At 45.1% G+C, this 18,840-nt stretch overlaps 1 protein-coding gene across 4 annotated transcripts in view; it reads right to left on the bottom strand.

Annotated features, from left to right (window-relative positions):
- LOC140717795 (G-protein coupled receptor 15-like) overlaps window positions 1-18,424 on the bottom strand; it is a 112,249-nt gene extending 93,825 nt beyond the window's left edge. For all 4 annotated transcript variants that reach the window (XR_012096613.1, XR_012096612.1, XM_073031518.1 and 1 more), the window contains exon 1: window positions 18,278-18,424. The gene's annotated coding sequence lies outside the window, so the exon portion shown is untranslated. The remainder of the gene's footprint in view (window positions 1-18,277) is intronic.
- Between the last annotated feature and the right edge of the window lie 416 nt (window positions 18,425-18,840).

Below are 18,840 nucleotides of genomic sequence, written 5' to 3'. Positions count from 1 at the left end.
CCAATCCTCATGGAGGGATCAGAAGTGGAGAGAGTGAGCAATTTCAAGTTCCTGAATATCAAGATCTCTGAGGTCCTAACCTGGTCCCAAGTTATCGATGCAGCTACAGTATAAAGAAGGCAAGACAGCAGATATATTTCATCAGGAGTTTGAAGAGATTTGGTTTGTCACTTAAAAGCACTCAATAACTGCTATAGATGTACCACAGAGAGCATTCTGACAGGCTGCATCACGGTCTTGTATGGGGGAGCCGGTTGGTTACTGCACAGGACTGAAAGAAACTACAGAAAGCTGTAAAATTTTCCAACGTGCTTGAGAGTGGCCGCCATTCAAATTTTCAACCCTGCGCAAGCTTTATGTGTATCAAGGAAGCACGACAAGGCTTTAACAAGTGTAGTAAAGTAACCGAGAAGACACTGGGACGGTCAGTCTTCGCTCAAATTGAGCATGATAATAAACTTGCTCCATCAGCAGAAGACACCATCTTCTTAAAAATAATGGACACCAAGGTCTTCAGAGACAAAGCAAATAACTGGGTCACCCCACTACCTTTCAGAGAACCATGCCAGCACTTGCCAAACAACAAAGAGGAGGCAGTCATGGCGACCTTCCCACACGATGACTGTGCTCCAGCAATCAAGGACATAGATCTAGATGGAGAAACCGTTCCCACACAAAGGAGTTTGGGTCTCCTCTGGGAGATTACAACTGACACATTCACGTTCTCCATGCCAACCATGATCAAGCCATTCACCCACCGTGGAGTTCTCTCCACTGTCAACAGTGTTTTCGATCCCTTGGGTCTACTGGCACCGGTTACGATCCAGGGAAGAGCCCTTCTCAGGGAACTTACCTCTGAGCTCTCCAACTGGGATACTCCTCTACCAGAAGACAAGCTAAGCAGATGGGAGGCTTAGAGAGATTCACTTCAAGACCTAAAACAGCTTCATATCCCACGTAAGTACACTGCGACCTCAGTCACCGAGGCAGCGCATAGAGAATTGAGCGTGTTTTCGGATGTGTCAACCAAAGCCATTGGGGCTGTGACTTACTTGAAAGTAGTTGGGAAGGATGGTCAAGTTGAAGTAGGATTTGTAACTGGTAAGGCGAAGCTCACTCCTCAGTCCGAGCCGACAATTCCAAGGCTTGAACTGTGCGCAGCTGTCCTGGCTGTGGAAATGGCGGATCTTGTCCAGGACGAGCTAGACCGAGAGCTGGACGATATCAAGTTCTACACAGATAGCAAAGTAGTGCTTGGCTATATTTATAATGAATCAAAACGTTTCTACGTGTACGTTCATAATAGAGTTCAACGTATCCACCTGTCTTCAAAGCCTGAACAATGGCATTATGTACGTACAGAGGATAACCCTGCAGACCATGCATCGAGATCCTTACCTGCATCTCGTCTGGCGCAGGCTTCATGGTTCACTGGACTCCCTTTTCTGTATCAGCCACCAACAGAAAAAACCCAAACGAGCAAGACATTTGAGCTGATCGAACCCGACAGACTCAGAAATTCGGCCGCAAATACAAACAGGAGGCACCTACCTGGAAGAATCAATACGTACCACCAAATGCTTTCAGCGGTTCTCCAATTTGAATTCCTTAGTGAGAGGACTTGCGTTCCTCATTCACATGGCCAGATCCCACAAACACTCATCCCGAAATAGTAAATGAAAGGGATGGCACAAATGTGACTTACCTCGCACTGCGGAGGAATTAGCCCAGGCAAGGGACGTCATTCTTAAAGCAACTCAAAGAGCAGCTTTTGAAAGAGAGTTTTTGGCTCTCCAAGCTAATAAACCAATACCAAAGGATAGCCCTTTGAGGAAACTCAACCTGATCCTGAAGAACGATCTTATTAGCATTGGAGGCCAGTTAATATACTCTCCCCTTTCAGCTACAGAAAAGAGCCCAGTAATCCTGCCCAAAGACAGCTACGTGTCCTTACTGCTCACACACCATCACCATGAATAGGGAAGGCATGAGGGCCGTCACCTGACGGAGGGAGCAATCAGAGGAGCGGGACTGTGGATCTTGGGAGGCAAAACACTGATCAATTCAGTACTCCACAGATGTGTAACTTGCCGGAAACTGCAAGGGAAGCTGGAAGTTCAGACAGACTGACAGACAGACATACTTTATTGATCCCGAGGGAAATTGGGTTTCGTTACAGCCACACCAAGAATAGTGAAGAAATATAGCAATATAAAACCATAAATAATTATATAATAATAAGTTAATCATGCCAAGTGGAAATAAGTCCGTGACCAGCCTATTGGCTCAGGGTGTCTGACACTCCAAGGGAGGAGTTGTAAAGTTTGATGGCCACAGGTAGGAATGACTTCCTATGACGCTCAGTGTTACATCTCAGTGGAATGAGTCTCTGGCTGAATGTACTCCTGTGCCTAACCAGTACATTATGGAGTGGATGGGAGTCATTGTCCAAGATGGCATGCAACTTGGACAGCATCCTCTTTTAAGACACCACCGTCAGAGAGTCCAGTTCCACCCCCACAACATCACAACGTATTGCGGACCTCCCACCAGAATGCCTCAATGCCTGCCCTCCTTTTACATATGTAGGGCTCAATGTATTTGGTCCCTGGACTATCATCACTAGACGCACCAGAGGAGGACAAGCAGAGAGCAGACGGTGGGCCATCATGTTTGGCTGCAGGAGTTCAAGAGCAGTGCACATTGAGGTCATCGAATCTTTGGATACATCCAGCTGCATTAATGCTCTCAGGAACTTCTTTGCACTAAGAGGCCCTGCAAAATAGTTAAGGTCTGATTGCGGCACAAACTTTGTTGGGAGTGTCCAAGGAGCTCGGGATGGACAAAACGGTGCAAAGGTACCTCAGTCAGCAGGGATGCAACTGAGAATTCCATACACCACACGCCTCTCACCAGGGAGGCGCATGGGAGCGGATGATTGGTATCACCAGAAGAATTCTTGATTCAATGTTTCTGCAGCAATGCACCCGACTGACCCACGAAGTACTGTGCACACTAATGGCAGAGGTCATAGCCATAATAAATGTGCAACCACTCCTACCTGTGTCTTCTGACCCAGAAAGCCCCTTCATACTCTCACCATCAATGCTCCTTACGCAAAAGGCAAGAGTTCTCCCTCCATCTGGGTACTTCTTGGACAAGGACTTGTACACAAAGCAATGGAGACAGGTTCAGGCTCTTGCAAATCAGTTCTGGTCCCGTTGGAGACATATCTACCTTAGTTGCAACACAGACAAAAGTGGACAGAACCTCACAGGAATCTTCAAGCTGGAGATTTAGCCCTGCTCAGAGACAAACAGATCACCCGCAACTGCTGGCCAATGGCCAGAATCACTGCCACATTCCCTGGTAGGGATGGTCATGTCAGGAAGGTTGAGTTGAAAACTTCTGACCAAGGTAATGTGAAAACTTACCAAAGACCAGTTGCAGGAGTCATTCTACTTCTACCTAAAGAATGATCCAGAGACTAAAGTTTTGTATCATGTTCATAGTGACCTTACGAAGGTCAGGCAGGGAATGTGTTGCCCTTAAGGCATTTGTTTAGCTTTATTACATTTTCGCTTTAGTAATTTGTTTGTAATTATTTTCTAGTTAATGTTGTTAAAAGTAAATTCATTGTCTGTGTTGTATCGTGGCATGCGACGACATCACACCCGGTTTCGCCACATCTTGTGGGTAAATACTGGTTTGGAGAAACAGGAAGGCGGGGGCTTGTGTGTTAAAAGTAATGATGGTTGATAAAGTTTATTTTCTTGTGCTATTGAAAGCATTGCTAGATAGTTTGTGTTGAAGTGTATTTAAAGTTGTTGATGGCATAGGTAGATTCTGACTGTATGTTGTACTTTAATGTAATATAGTTTGTTGTAGTTTTACTTTTACAAGTATTTATGATGTAAATGTGATGCCAAGAAGGAAACAAATACTGCATATATTTTGCAAACACGAGTAAATCTGCAGATGCTGGAAATTCAAACAACACACACAAAATGCTGGTAGAACACAGCAGGATAGGCCAGGATAGACATATCAGAATGTGAATGGGACGTGGAATTAAAATGTGTGGTATCTAGGAGATCCTGCTTTCTCTGGCGGACCGAGCGTAGGTGTTTCTCCCTTCTGGCACTTATCCTTGTAAACAAAACAAGTGCTACACCTGCCCTTACACTTCCTCCCTCACCACCATTCAGGGTCCCAGACAGTCCTTCCAGGTGAGGCGACACTTCACCTGTGAGTTGGCTGGTGTGGTATACTGCGTCCGGTGCTCCCGGTGTGGCCTTTTATATATTGGTGAGACCCGACGCAGACTGGGCGACCGTTTCGCTGAACACCTACGCTCGGTCCATCAGAGAAAGCAGGATCACCCAGTGGCCACACATTTTAATTCCACATCCCATTCTGATATGTCTATCCATGGCCTCCTCTACTATCAAAATGAATCCAAACTCAGGTTGGAGGAACAACACCTTATATACCGGCTGGGTAGCCTTCAACCTGATAGCATGAATATTGACTTCTCTAATTTCCATTAATGCCTCTCCTCCCCTTCTTACCCCATCCCTGACATACTTAGTTGTTTTTTTTTCTCTCTCTCTCTGCCCATCACTCTGCCTGTTCTCCATCTCCCTCTGGTGCTTCCCCCCTCCTTTCTTTCTCCTGAGGCCTCCCATCCCATGATCCTTTCCCTTCTCCAGCTCTGTATCACTTTCGCCAATCACCTTTCCAGCTCTTAGCTTCATCCCACCCCCTCCGGTCTTCTCCTATCATTTCACATTTCTCCCTCCCCCCACTACTTTCAAAACTCTTAGTATCTCTCCTTTCAGTTAGTCCTGACAAAGGGTCTCGGCCCAAAATGTCCACAGTGCTTCTCCTTATAGATACTGCCTAGCCTGCTCTGTTCCACCAGCATTTTGTGTGTGTTGTCTGCATATATTATTGTTTTATCAACAGTTTTCACCATACATTAATGTGGAAGAGTGAACAGTAAACAGTTAATCTTACTGCAATCCTGCCTCATTGATTTCGGTTTAACTCGGTGTTTAGTTCCGAGTTTCTATACCTGCACAAGAACACTACAGGGTCAGATAGGCAATTCTGTGGACGCAGGAAAGAAACGCAGATGGCAATTTGCCTCCCAGGTGCCAGGGTCCGGGATGTTTCTGATCACGTCCACAATATCTTGAAGTGGGAGGGAGAACTGCCAGAGATCATGGTACATATTGGTACCAACAACATAGGTAGGAAAAGGGAGGAGGTCCAGAAAACAGACTACAGGGAGTTAGGAAGGAAGTTCAGAAGCAGGACTGCAAAGGTTGAAATCTGGGGATTAATGACTGTGCCACGTGACAGTGAAAATGGGAATAGGATGAGGTGGAGGATAAATGCGTGGCTGAGGGTTTGGAAAAGGGTGCAGGGATTAAGATTTATGTATCATTGGGACCTCTTCTGGGGCAGGAGTGACCTGTACAAAAAGGACAGGTTGCACTTGAATCTGAAGGGGACCAATATCCTGCCGGGAAGGTTTGCTAAGGCTCTTGCGGAGAGTTTAAGCTTGAATTCCAGTGGGGTTGGGAACCGAACTGAAGTGATGGAGGAAAGGAAGGTTGGCTCACAAATAGAGAAAGCTTGGAGGCAGTGTGAAAGGGATGATAAGCAGGTGACAGAGAGGTGATGCGCTCAGACTGATGGTTTGAGATATGTCTTTTTAATGCAAGGAGTATCATAAATAAAAAGGATGAGCTTAGAATGTGGATCAATACTTGGATCTATGCTGCTGTGGCCATTGCAGAGACTTGGATGGTGCAGGGGCAGGAATGGCTACTTTAAGTGCCAAGCTTTAGATGTTTTGGAAAGGACAGGGAGAGAGGCAAAAGAGGTGGGGGCGTGGCACTGTTGATCAGAGATAGTGTCACAGCTACACAAAAGGAGGAATTCATGGAGAGGTCTCTGTGGGTAAGTTAGGAATAGGAAGAGGTCAATAAATCTGCTGGTTGTTTTTTATAGACCACACAATAGTAACAGGGACATCAAGGAGCAGATAGGGAGACAGATTCTGGAAAGGAATAATAATAACAGGGTTGTTGTGGTGGGAAATTTTAATTTCCCTAATATTGATTGGCATCTTCCTTGAGTGAGGGTTTTAGGTGGGGTTGAATGTGTTAGGCATGTTCAGGAATGCTTCTTGACACAATATGTAGATAAGCCTACAAGAGGGGAGACTTACTTGATCTGGTACTGTATTGGAAAATGAACCTGGTCAGCTGTCAGGTCTCTCAGTGGGACAGCATTTTGGAGACAGTGATTACAATTCTATCTCCTTTACCATAGCATTGCAGAGGGATAGGAACAGACAAGACAGGGAAACTTTTAATTGGAGTAAGGGGAAATATAAAGCTATCAAGCAGGAACTTGGAAGCATAAATTGGAAACAGAAGTTCTCGAGGAAACGTACGGAAAAAATATGGCAAATGCTCAGGGGATATTTGCGTGGGGTTCTGAGTACCGGAGATTCCAGATTATAAGCCGCTACTTTTTTCCCACATTTTGAACAGCTTTGAACTCTGCGGCCTTTAATCCAGAGCGGCTAATACATGGTTTTTTTTCATGCCGCCTCGTAAACATTTTGCCTCGTAACAGTAGACCAATAAAATTGATGAGTAGTTCACAGAGGTCCAATGAAATTGTACGATAAATCAAGCGCACTTTCACAATTAAATTATTGTAAATCAGTCATTTGTACTCACCCTCATCAACATGGAAAATACTCGAAGAAAAGCAAGACCCGAGCGCGTCAGACCCGAGCGCATCAGACCCGATTAGACCCGATCGCGTTACGCAAGCGCGTCAAGACCCGATTAGACCCGATCGCGTTACGCAAGCGCGTCAGACCCGAGCGCATCAGACCCAATTAGACCCGATCACGTTACGCAAGCGCGTCAGACCCGATTAGACCCGATCGTGTTACGCAAGCGCGTCAGACCCGAGCGAAAACGCTGCTTTTAAGTTAAAGGCGATCAATAACTTTTCCTGGTAGGCTGCAGTATATATATTTTTACCAGTCGCTAGGAGATATTGGAATGTTGTTCGTGCTGTTCAGTAAAAAAGTATATGCAACGTAATTTGTGTTACCGATACGTATGTATATTTAAAAGTAGCAGTGCGGCCTAAAATCCGGTGCGGCCTTTACAATTAAAAAATTGATTTTATTTCTAAAATTAGAGCCAGCGGCTTTTAATCAGGTGCGCTCTGTAGTCCGGAATCTACGGTAGCTACGTTCCAATGAGACATGGAAAGGATGGTAGAGTATAAGTTCCGTGGTGTACAAAGGCTGTTGTACATCAAGTCAAGAACAAAAGAGCTCACAAAAGGTTCGAAAATCTAGGTAATGATAGGAATCTAGATTATAAGGCGAGTAGGAAGAAGCTTAAGAATGAAATCAGGAGAGCCAGAAGGGACCATGAAAAGTCCTTTGCAGACAGATTTAAGGAAAATCCCAAGGGCTTCTACAAGTATGTGAACAGTAAGAGGATAAGATGTGAGATTGTAGGACCAATCAAGTGTGACAGTGGAAAAGTGTGAATGGGACCAGAGGAAATACTCTGGAAGTACTCCAAGCAAGGCTTATTGAGAAAATAAGGTGGCATGGGATCCAAGGGGACATTGCTTTGTGGATATAGAACTGGCTTGCCCACAGAAGGCAAAGAGTGGTTGTAGATGGGTCATATTCTGCATGGAGGTCGGTCACCAGTGGTGTGCCTCAAGGATCTGGTCTGGGACCCCTACTCTTTTTGATTTTTATAAATGACTTGGATGAGGAAGTGGAGGGATGGGTTAGTAAATTTGCTGATGACACAAAGGTTGAGGGTGTTGTGGATAGTGTGGAGGGCTGTCAAAGGTTACAATGGGACATTGATAGGATGCCAAACTGGGCTGAGAAGTGGCAGATGGAATTCAACCCAGATAAGTGTGAAGTGGTTCATTTTAGTAGGTCAAATGTGATGGCAGAATATAGTATTAATGGCAAGACTCTTGTCAGTGTGGAGGATCAGAGGGATCTTGGGGTCTGAGTTCATAGGACGCTCAAAGCTGCTATGCAGGTGGTTAAGAAGGCATAAGGTGTATTTGCCTTCATCAATCATGGGATTGTGTTTAAGAGCCGAGAGGTAATGTTGCAGCTATATAGGACCCTGGTCAGACCCCACTTGGAGTACTGTGCTTAATTCTGGTCACCTCACTACAGGAAGGACGTGGAACCCATAGAAAGGGTGGAGAGGAGATTTACAAGGGGGAGCATGCCTTCTGAGAACAGATTGAATGAGCTCGGCCTTTTCTCCTTGGAGTAACGAAGGATGAAAGGTGACCTGATAGAGGTGTATAAGATGATGAAAAGCATTGATCGTTTGGATAGTCAGAGGCATTTCCCCAGTGCTGAAATGGCTAGTATTGGAGTATAAAAGTATAAATTTTGCTGTGTAACCAAAACTATGAAGTCAGGAGAATGAAATCTTAAAAATGTAGAAGACAATGGTGTGTTAATGAGAGGTAGCTAAGAGATGTAGATTAGACAATGATTAAGTCAATGGATAAAAACAATAGTGGCAAGATGTACGTGTGGTACGTGTGATACGCAACTATAGACCAATTACATATGCTAATACAACTGGACCAGGAGATTGCTATAAAAAATGCTGTGTCCGAGGATCGGTGGGCAATCAGCGACTAGCTCAATGACTGTCTCAGCTTTGATTTGCAAATTAAAGTTTAACCCTTCTTGAAGAATCTTCTGCGTCTCTTGGTCATTTGTGGGGCACGAGAAACTACAACAAAATTGGCAACCGCGGCAGGACCGGAAAGAGACCCGCGGAAAGGAAACGGCAGATTGGGGACGCTTCCCAGTCCTCTAGGGACCCCCACAAGGCTAACAGAATTAAGGGTGCACCCTAACAAAAGGTAAGCGCTTTTTGCAACAATTTGGACTAAGAATTCCGTTGGCTTTGGGGAGGTCTTGGAGTCTCAGAAGTGTGGAACCACTGCCGAAGGGTCTCTCCGGTCCAAAGAATCTGGCAGAATTGGGGGTTAACTGAGGAGGCTCAGAGGATTGATCAAGAACACTGAAGTGAGGGTAAGTACAAATAAGTTAGAGTAAGTTAAGTTAACAAAAAGTCCACGTGGTGTTGGTAAATCCCTGTGGGTACCGCTTCGTATGAAATGAAGGGCTGAACGGGCAGGGAAAGGAAAATAGAATAGAATTAGAGTAGAAAATCCTCGTGGATACCGCCTTAAGAGATAAGGGTCTGAACAGGCGAGGTGCAAAGAGCAAGTTCTGTGGGTACCGCTCTGAATAGAGGTCTGTACGGGCAGAACAGAATAGGAAATAAGGACAGTCCAATATATAGTTTCAAGCGCTGGTAGATAGACGATAGACTAGGCATAGAATTAGAGTAAATAATATTATCCAGTAAACGAACTGTGAATCTCTGAAATACCTTAAAAGAGAGAATAACATGACAGGTAAAGGAACGGCAGTAGAGATTCTGAGCAAAAATTCCCGATAAATAAATATGAGAGCACAAAAACTTCAGAAAAATGGGAAAAAAGAACCAAAAACCTGGTCACAAAGTGGCCAAGAGAAGGAACGTTTGATGTAAGTTTGTGTGAAGAAATGGAGGGACTAATTAAAAATTACAAACCAAAAGATAAATCTAAGAAAAGAGGGCAAAAAAGAGAACGAGAAATGGAAGTGCTAAAACTTCAGAACGGAGGGAGAAAGGCTGAGGAGGACAGGTAGAATATTGATTACAAACGAGGAAGACACTAAGGTGCTGGAAAAACAGCCTGTTAGAGAGAGAGGAGGGTACGGTGAGAAGCTGGCTTCAGCTCCATACCTGGATGCGAAAGAAACAGAAAAACCCCCTCCCTATAATGAGGAAGGAACCCCTAAGCAGTGCCCCCTGCTGACGGGAACAGTAAACATGCAGGGAGAAGTACAAGTTTGGGATAACGAGGAGGAAAAAAAAACAATACGAGAAGGAAAAAGCGGCGATATGGAAGGAGATACAGGCAGAAAGGATAAAGATGGAACAGGTACAGAGAGAAATGGAAGAAGGGATTGAACGGATGAAATACTTGAGAGAGGAAAAGGAGTATCGGTTATACTATAGAAATAAACAGACTAGAGAAGAAAGTGGCTCATCAGTGCAGGAAGAGATGAGGCATTCAAGAAGAGGTGGAAAAAAGATAGGCGATGAGAGTCTTGGAGAAACACAAGAGAGAAGGGAAACAAGCACAAGTAAGGATCATGAGGAGTCCCTGCCACAGGTGTACAGACACGGACAGAAAGAAAGAGAAGGTGACTTATTGGAGGAGCAAGAGTTAAGTGGAAAGAGAGAGGACGCGAGAATTTGTGGGGAAGAGGTAGGAGGCAGAAACCTAGAAGAGGAGAAGGAGGCGGTAGGGGAGCGACTTGCGGAAGTAGAGAGAGAGCTAGTTAAGTTACTGAGAGGGGATTGCCAGAAGAGATGCGAAAAATACTCCAGGGGCCAACCAAGTATTGAATCAAGACAGAAAGGAAGGACTCCACAGGGAGACCGAGGGAAGAGCAGGACCCCGGAGACATTTGTGTGGGAGGCAGTAAAGACATACCCTGAGACAGATGGGGAGTCAGGTGAGGAGGAGAGCCAGGACAGGTGGGAAGAAGGAGGAAGAATGATGCCGTTGTTAGTAAAAGGATCAGGACAAGTGCAGTATATCCCTTGGGGATCCCAGGACCTAGAAGTGCTGAAAAACACTCTGCCCAATTTACATGAAGGAGCAGGGAAATGGATTAGAACCTTTGAGGAAGAAACAGCGGGACGATTATTGGCTATGGGAGATTTGAAGGCACTGTTGATAAGGTTGATGGGAACCTCCAAATTTAACAAACTAATGGAAATGGCTGGCATAGTAAACTCGAACGACCCAAGAACTGATGGAGATGGGTTTGACAGAGTGAGGCAGAGGGTATGGCAGGCCCTCAGAAAGTGTTATCCACCCAAAGTGGACCCCAAAGCCTTAAAAGGGGATCCACTGGGAGACACTGAAAACCCAGCAGCCTACGTAGAAAACCAGTTGAAAAGATGGAAACTGGAGACTGAGCAAGAGGTGGAGAATAGCTTATTTATGACCTCACTGTTACGACATAGCATTTTGGATACAATGCCTCCACAAGTAAAATCCAAACTGGAGGAAGTGGTTGGGCTGACATCAATGACCCCACAAGAATTTAGGGACCATGTAGACCATGCGGTTGAGAACTACCGGAAAGACAAACGAAGGTTGGCTGAGCAGCAGGAAGAGGTGCAAAGAAAGTTAATACAAATGCAGCTCGAAGAACTCAAAAAGAAGGAAAAAGAGAAAAACAAAAAGATGCTGCCAGCAACCACCGGTTCGAGTACAGCCATCGAACTAGACAAAGCACTGCTATATGGAGGGACCGATCATACTGTAAGACAAGGGCTGGAAAACCCCATGCCAATAATTGTCTTTGGGGGAGCATTCCCACAAATGCCCTATCAGGAACAGACTAAATTCAAACAGCCCAGACAGGACTGGAAGTCCCAAGGAGGGGGACAGAGGAGCTATGGGCAGAGAGGACCAGTGAGGAAACAAGGGGAAAGAGAGGTAGAGAGATTGTGCTGGGAATGTAATCAGCCAAGTCACATGAGAAGAGATCGTCTGTTTACACTATGGCCTGTCACATACCAGCAGGAACCGATAAGAAGGGAACCAAAGTTTAGCCAAGGACCAGCCCCCACAGGCCCAAGCGGACCTGTGAACTGCTATGCGAGGTATTAGGGGTGCCCCGAGAACTTGAGTGGGAAGGGACATTACCCAATGATAAAAAGGGAGGCAAATGAGGAACCCATTGTTCAGGTTATGTTAGAAGGACAACTGACACCAATGATGATAGATACTGGAGCCACGTACACTTGTGTACAGCCACAGTATGCCCTTCACCTTCCCATGTCAGGAGAGTTTATTAAGATGGTAGGGTTCTCAGGGAAAACACAGTTGACACAGTGCACGGCTCCAGTGCAGTTGAGAATGGGAAATAAAGGAATTGTTTTGCCAGTGCTAGTATTTAAAGGAACTCCAATTAATTTGATAGGCAGAGATGCCTTATTGAAACTGGAATTAAAATTAGAATGCACCAGAAATGGGCTGAGTGTGGAAAGAGCAGGGGCTCAATTGATAATGCAAGAAGACAAGAAGGCTAATGTCTTTTGGATAGGAGACATCGCAGATCAGATTCAGGAAACCTGGGAAAAATGGAAAAAGGGCGTGCAGGCTATATTACCCAGGGCTGTAATGCCCAAATCTGAGCTACATTGTACAGTGATTTTTGACGAGACTCAGAACAGGGAGTTAGAGGAGAAATGGCACCTGGAGGCATGTACCCAGCAGCACCTGGAAGGGGAGGCTGTGATAATTGGAAAGCAAGGGGCAGCTTTACAAGTTAAGTGGAACACCTTTTTAGAAAAATGGTACAGGATACCGGAGGCTGCGCCCCACATAACATTGTTGGTAAATAAGGGATATCAGTCTAAAGACTTAGGACCTTTAGTTAAGAGTGCTGAAACCGTAACAGTGTGGAGGGAAATCACGCCAGAGGTGTGGATATCAGAAGACAACAATTGTATTAAAATAATGGTAAGTGTAGATATGGTAGGGACAGTGAGAGAGGTCGAAATAACTCCCCAACCACACATGCCCTTGCTGGGAAAGGAAAGAGGCCAGCAGAAAGATAAAAGGTTAGATGAATTGCCGTCTATTCTGTGGTCACAGCATGACACGGACATAGGGAAAATAAAAACAGCTAGTCCGGTGGAAATAAAGCTGAAAAGGGGAGCAATTCCACCCAGGAGACCACAATACCCTCTAAGACCAGAAGCAGAAGAGGGAATAGCATCGACAGTGCAGGGGTTGCTTGAAATAGGAGTGCTTAAAAGAACAAACAGTCCATACAATACCCCGTTGCTGCCAGTCTTAAAAGCAGATAAATCTCAGTGGAGATTGGTGCATGATTTGCGAGCGGTAAATGATGTGGTAGAGGACTGGCCAGCGGTAGTCCCCAACCCACACACGCTTTTGACTAATGTTCCACCAGAAGCAAGTTACTTTTCAGTGATTGATTTGTATTCGGCTTTCTTCAGCATTCCTCTAGCCGATCAGTGTCAGTATTTGTTTGCATTTACTTACAGAGGTGCTCAGTATACCTATACCAGAATGCCGCAAGGATTTAAACATTCACCACACATTTTTAATCAGGTATTGAAGGCAGACCGAGAGGGCATGCCATTGGAAAGTACATTGGTACAGTATGTGGATGACCTGTTGATTTGCTCCCACAGCGAGGAACAGTGTGAGCAGGACACTATAACTTTGTTAGAGAAGCTAGTGCACGGAGGACATAAAATATCCAAAAAGAAACTGCAATTCTGCACGCAGCAAGTGGAATACTTAGGCAGGGTAATATCCAAGGGAATGAAGGCAATAGCACCAGATCAGATTGAAGCAATAACTAAGGCCCCCAAACCCCAGACTGTAGGGCAGATGATGACGTTTTTGGGAATGGCAGGGTACAGCTCAGATTGGATAGGAGAATATGCTGAGATTGTGGCGCCTTTGAGAAAGATAACGAAAGAAGCAGGACATACAAATTTGAAGAACGGCTTACAGTGGAATGGAGAGGCGGAGATAGTTTTCAATACTATTAAGCAGGAATTGCAGTCAGCACCAGCATTGGCTTTGCCGGACTACGAGAAGGTTTTTTATTTGTATGTATCCAACCGACAGGAGGGTTATGTCACAGCGGTTCTAACACAAGAGACAGGCACAGGAAAAGCAAAGCAGCTGATAGCATACTACAGTACAAGACTAGATGAGGTGGCTCAGGGGTACCCACCCTGTTATCAGGGATTGGCGGCGCTGTACTATGCATATGAAAAGGCATCATCGGTAACCCTGGGCTATCCTGTGACTCTGTACACACACCACAAAGTAGCAGAATTGCTGGAAAGAGGGAAATTTGTGCTGATGCCAGCCAGGATAGCAGCATATCAGATGCTATTGACATTTCCAGATATAACTATACAGAGATGCACTACCAGTAATATAGCCAATTTTGTCCCTTTAGACTATGAAGGAGAACCCCATGATTGTGTAGGGAAGACGATGGCATTTGCCAAATTGAGAGCAGATTTACGGTCAGAACCACTAGAGGATATAGATAAAAAGGTTCTGTTCGTAGATGGCTCTTGTTATAGGGATTATGATGAAAATCACGCAGGGTTCTCAGTAGTGCAGCAGGATCAGTCGAGCTATAAGATTATTAGGATGGAGTCCTGTCCTCAACCGTGTTTCGCCCAACTAGCAGAAATCAAAGCCCTGACAGCTGCGTGTGAAATGATGGAAGGTGAGAAAGTAGACATCTATACTGATTCGGCATATGCTCATGGAGTATGCCATTTGTTCGGGGCAGTGTGGAAGCAGAGAGGTTTTAAAAAAAGTAGCGGAGATCCCATACAACATTGTCAGCAAATACTAGACTTAATAAAAGCCATAATGAAACCTAAAGCATTGGCTATAGTAAAATGCCAGGCATATAAAAAGGGAAATGATGTAATAACAAAGGGAAATCAAGCTGCAGACGAGGCAGCCAGAAAAGCTTCTGGATGTACATCAGCTGTCATTGCCCCCCAGGTAAGCCTAACTCCAGAACCTGAGGTAGAGGACCTAATTGAAATACAAGGTAAGGCAACTTTGGCAGAACAGACAATGTGGAGAAAAAGGGGGGCCAAGCAGAACTCGGAAGGCTTGTGGAGCACGGAAGACGGTTTGTTGGTAGCGCCCACCCCTCTACTGACATTTCTGATTTCAGAAGCGCATGGGATGGACCATTGTGCAAGGGGGGAAGTGATAAAGAAAATAAAGAAGGATGGTTTTTGGTCACCTTATTTACAGGCTTCAGTGGACTTTGTCTTGTCACAGTGCGAGGTATGCGCACAGAATAATGTTCGGAAGGGAATTACAACCCCAATAGGTCACATCCCTGTACCTGAAGGACCATTTAAACATCTAGTGATCGATTACGTAGACATGATAAAGACAGTGAGAGGGAAAAGATACATGCTGGTAGTAATTGATCAATTTAGCAGATGGGTGGAGGTGGTACCTTCAAGAGATCAAGGGGCAAAGACAGTGGTAAAATTTCTGATAAATGAAGTGATCCCAAGGTTTGGAATACCTACAGAAGTTAGCTCAGACAATGGTTCAGCTTTTATCCAGAAAGTGGTCAAACTGGTACGACAGGCGCTGAGGATAAAGCAAAGATTTGGATGTGTATACCACCCTCAGTCACAGGGCATGGTAGAGAGAATTAATGGAACCCTGAAAGCCAAACTAAACAAAATTTGTGCAGACACTAAACTTAATTGGGTCGATGCTTTACCGTTAGCATTGATGAGTTACCGCATGCAAACTAATCGAATAACATGCCTGACACCGCATGAGATGCTCACTGGGAGGCCCATGCCAGTGCCCCAGTGGAGAGGGCCGTATAAGGGACCTAGTTTGGAACAATTGGAAATAGAATTGAAACAATACATGCAGCAGCTAACTATGATACATAGGTCTATTTATGCCCAGGAAAAACAGAAAGAGCCGGAGACCGTACAAGGGGAAGGACCGATTAAACCAGGAGACCAGGTTTACGTGCGAGTTTTTCGGAGAAAGTGGAACGAGCCAAGAAGGGAAGAACCCTTTACGGTGACCAAGGCATCACCCACCGCAGTTCAGGTAGAAGGACGCTCCACCTGGTACCACCTGAACCATTGCACGAGGGCAGTCCTGCAAGGGCAATCAGGTGAAGTGTCCGAGGTAAGTGATGCGGAAGAGCAGTTAGCAGGAGACAGACGGGGAACAAGAAGCTGACACTACACCGCAGGAGTTTGATCAATTAGTAAGGGAAATTTTTGATTCTGAGGACGGGCCTGAAGACCCTCGGGATGTGGTGGTGGATAGTAGGGCTTCTTAACAGACAGGTACTGGATTGGCTTTTGGCAGAAAAAGGGGGTGTGTGTGTAATGTTTGGAGAACAATGCTGCACTTTCATACCGAAGAATACTAGCCCAGAAGGGTCTTTCACCAGAGCAATGAATAAATTAAAGAATCTGCGGACAGAGGTCAAACAGAATGCAGGATTTGAACATCAGTTCTTTGATTGGTTGGAAAGTAGACTCGGAGGATGGGGAGCATGGCTGACTAAAATAGCAATAACTGTCAGTATTACATTGTTGAGCTGTGCGTTTGTGCTGTGCTGTTTTCTTCCTTGTCTCAAATCTCTTGTAGTGCGTGCTGCAACCAAACAATTTCCAATGCTCGTGGCAATTACTGAAGCAAGCTTAGTGGAGAAAGAAACACCGAAAATGTATCGTTACAGCTTACAACACCTGCAGGATGAACAGGAGCAAAACGACAGTGTGGGAGTAGATTGTAAAGGCTGCTGAGTCTTTTTCCCTGTCTCAGATACAGAGGGACAGGTTTTTGGCTCAGCGGCCCAGGGTAACAGGGAGAGAATACTTTGAGGTCTTGGCGCAGAAAATTATAGTTTAACCCGAGATTTGGGAATAAGTGCTTGAGTTTATTGGGGCTCTTGTACGCAGACTCTTAGTCTTCTTTCTCTGTGTGAGACCCTCTGGGTCTCAAAGGGGGGATATATTGGAGTATAAAAGTATAAATTTTGCTGTGTAACCAAAACTATGAAGTCAGTTTTGAAACTTGCTATTTGATATGCATGTACTCAATTTAGTAGGAGAATGAAATCTTAAGAATGTAGAAGACAATGGTGTGTTAATGAGAGGTAGCTAAGAGATGTAGATTAGAACATGATTAAGTCAATGGATAAAAACAATAGTGGCAAGATGTACGTGTGGTACGTGTGATACGCAACTATAGACCAATTACATATGCTAATGCAACTGGACCAGGAGATTGCTATAAAAAATGCTGTATCCGAGGATCGGTGGGCAATCAGCGACTAGCTCAATGACTGTCTCAGCTTTGATATGCAAATTAAAGTTTAACTGTTCTTGAAGGATCTTCTGCGTCTCTTGGTCATTTGTGGGGCACGAGAAACCACGACACTAGCAGGAGAGGGCACAGTTTTAAGGTGCTTGGAAGTAGTTACAGGGGAGATGTCAGGCGTAAGATTTTTTTTTAAACGCAGAGTGGTGACTGTGTGGAATGGGCTGCTGGAGGAGGTGGTGGAGGCAGAAACGATAGGGTCTTTTAAGAGACTCCTGGATGGCTACATGGAGCTTAGAAATATAGAGGACTATGGGTAAAGCTTAGGTAGTTCTAAGGTACAGACATGTTCGGCACAGCTTTGTGGGCTGAAGCACCTCTATTGTGCTGTAGGTTTGCTATGCTTCTATGTATTCCCATGACTGTGTCGCCACCCGCCGCTCCAATCTGCTAGTTAAATTTGCTGACGATACTGCACTGATTGGCCTAATTTCAAATAATTATGAGGCAACCTACAGAGAAGAAGTCATCACTCTGGCACCGTGGTGTCAAGAAAACCACCTCTCTGACAATATCACAAAAATAAAGGAGATGGTTGTGAACTACAGGATGAATAGAGACAGATCTATTGACATCAATGGATCTGGGGCTGAGAGTTTTAAGTTCCTCAGCATAAACATCACCGAGGATCTCACGTGGTCTGAGCATACCGGCTCAGAAAAGGCAGAACAGCGCAGCTTTCACCTCAGACGGTTGAAGAAATTTGGTGTGGGCCCAGAAATCCTAAGAACTTTCTATAGGGGCACGATCGGAAGCATCCTGACTGTTTTTTTTTAAACTAAAGGGAATACTTATAAGGTAACAGTGAGAAGGGGATCTTAAGTGTAAATATTTCACACAGAAAATCACTGGCATCCCGAATAAGCTGCCAGAGGAGGTGTGGGGGCAGAAACCCACAAAGTCTCTGTTCATTAAAAGTTCTCAGGAACCTGTCATTCACTGTGTACATCCTGCCCTGGTTGAACCGCCCAGAATAGAGTCAGTGATTTATACAGAACTGAAACCGTCCCTTCGGTAAAACTCATCCACGCCGACCAAGTTGTCGACCTGAACTCGTCCCATCCGCCTGCATTAGGCCCGTGTCCCTCTCAACCTTTCCCATCCATGTAACTGTGCAAATATGGTTTAAATATTGTACCTGAGGCAGAGAGCCGGTGCGGTGAGGCGCTGACAGACACTCACTGTTCCGTGGGCAGGAAGAGGAGAGGCCGATTCCCACAGTGGAGCCGAAACCCCAACAAGCGGAGACCAACTCCACTTCTTTACCCATTCGTCCATCCCGAATTTTTACCGGGCCGTTTCCCAGGAAACGACGTCGGAGTAAGAGGGCTCTCTGTGACGTCAGCGCGCCATGGGTCGTAATCATCTTGTGTCACGTCCCGGAGGGGCAGCCGGACCTGTCAATCAGTGGAAACTTGCGAACATTGTAAATAGAATGGGAGATTTCTGGGAACGGTGACCCTCCCCCCCACGGAAATTGAGTGTGTTATAGACAGTGATATTCTTATTTTAATTTGACTCTTCACGGTCTTAGAAATATTTAAAGTTTTGTATGTTTTTTTGTGTGGATAATCTTTTGTAATTTTGGGCAAAACACGTTGTAACTGTAATCACTGAACACTCCGTGAAAAAAGAGCGTCACGGAAAAAATATTGTCAAAGTCCAAAGTTAAACCCAAAGCAAGTTGTTATTTTAGTACGT

Source organism: Hemitrygon akajei, chromosome 28 (genome assembly GCF_048418815.1).
Source record: "Hemitrygon akajei chromosome 28, sHemAka1.3, whole genome shotgun sequence".
NCBI classification, from domain to species: Eukaryota; Metazoa; Chordata; class Chondrichthyes; order Myliobatiformes; family Dasyatidae; genus Hemitrygon; species Hemitrygon akajei.
This window is presented reverse-complemented; position numbering and strand designations above follow the sequence as displayed.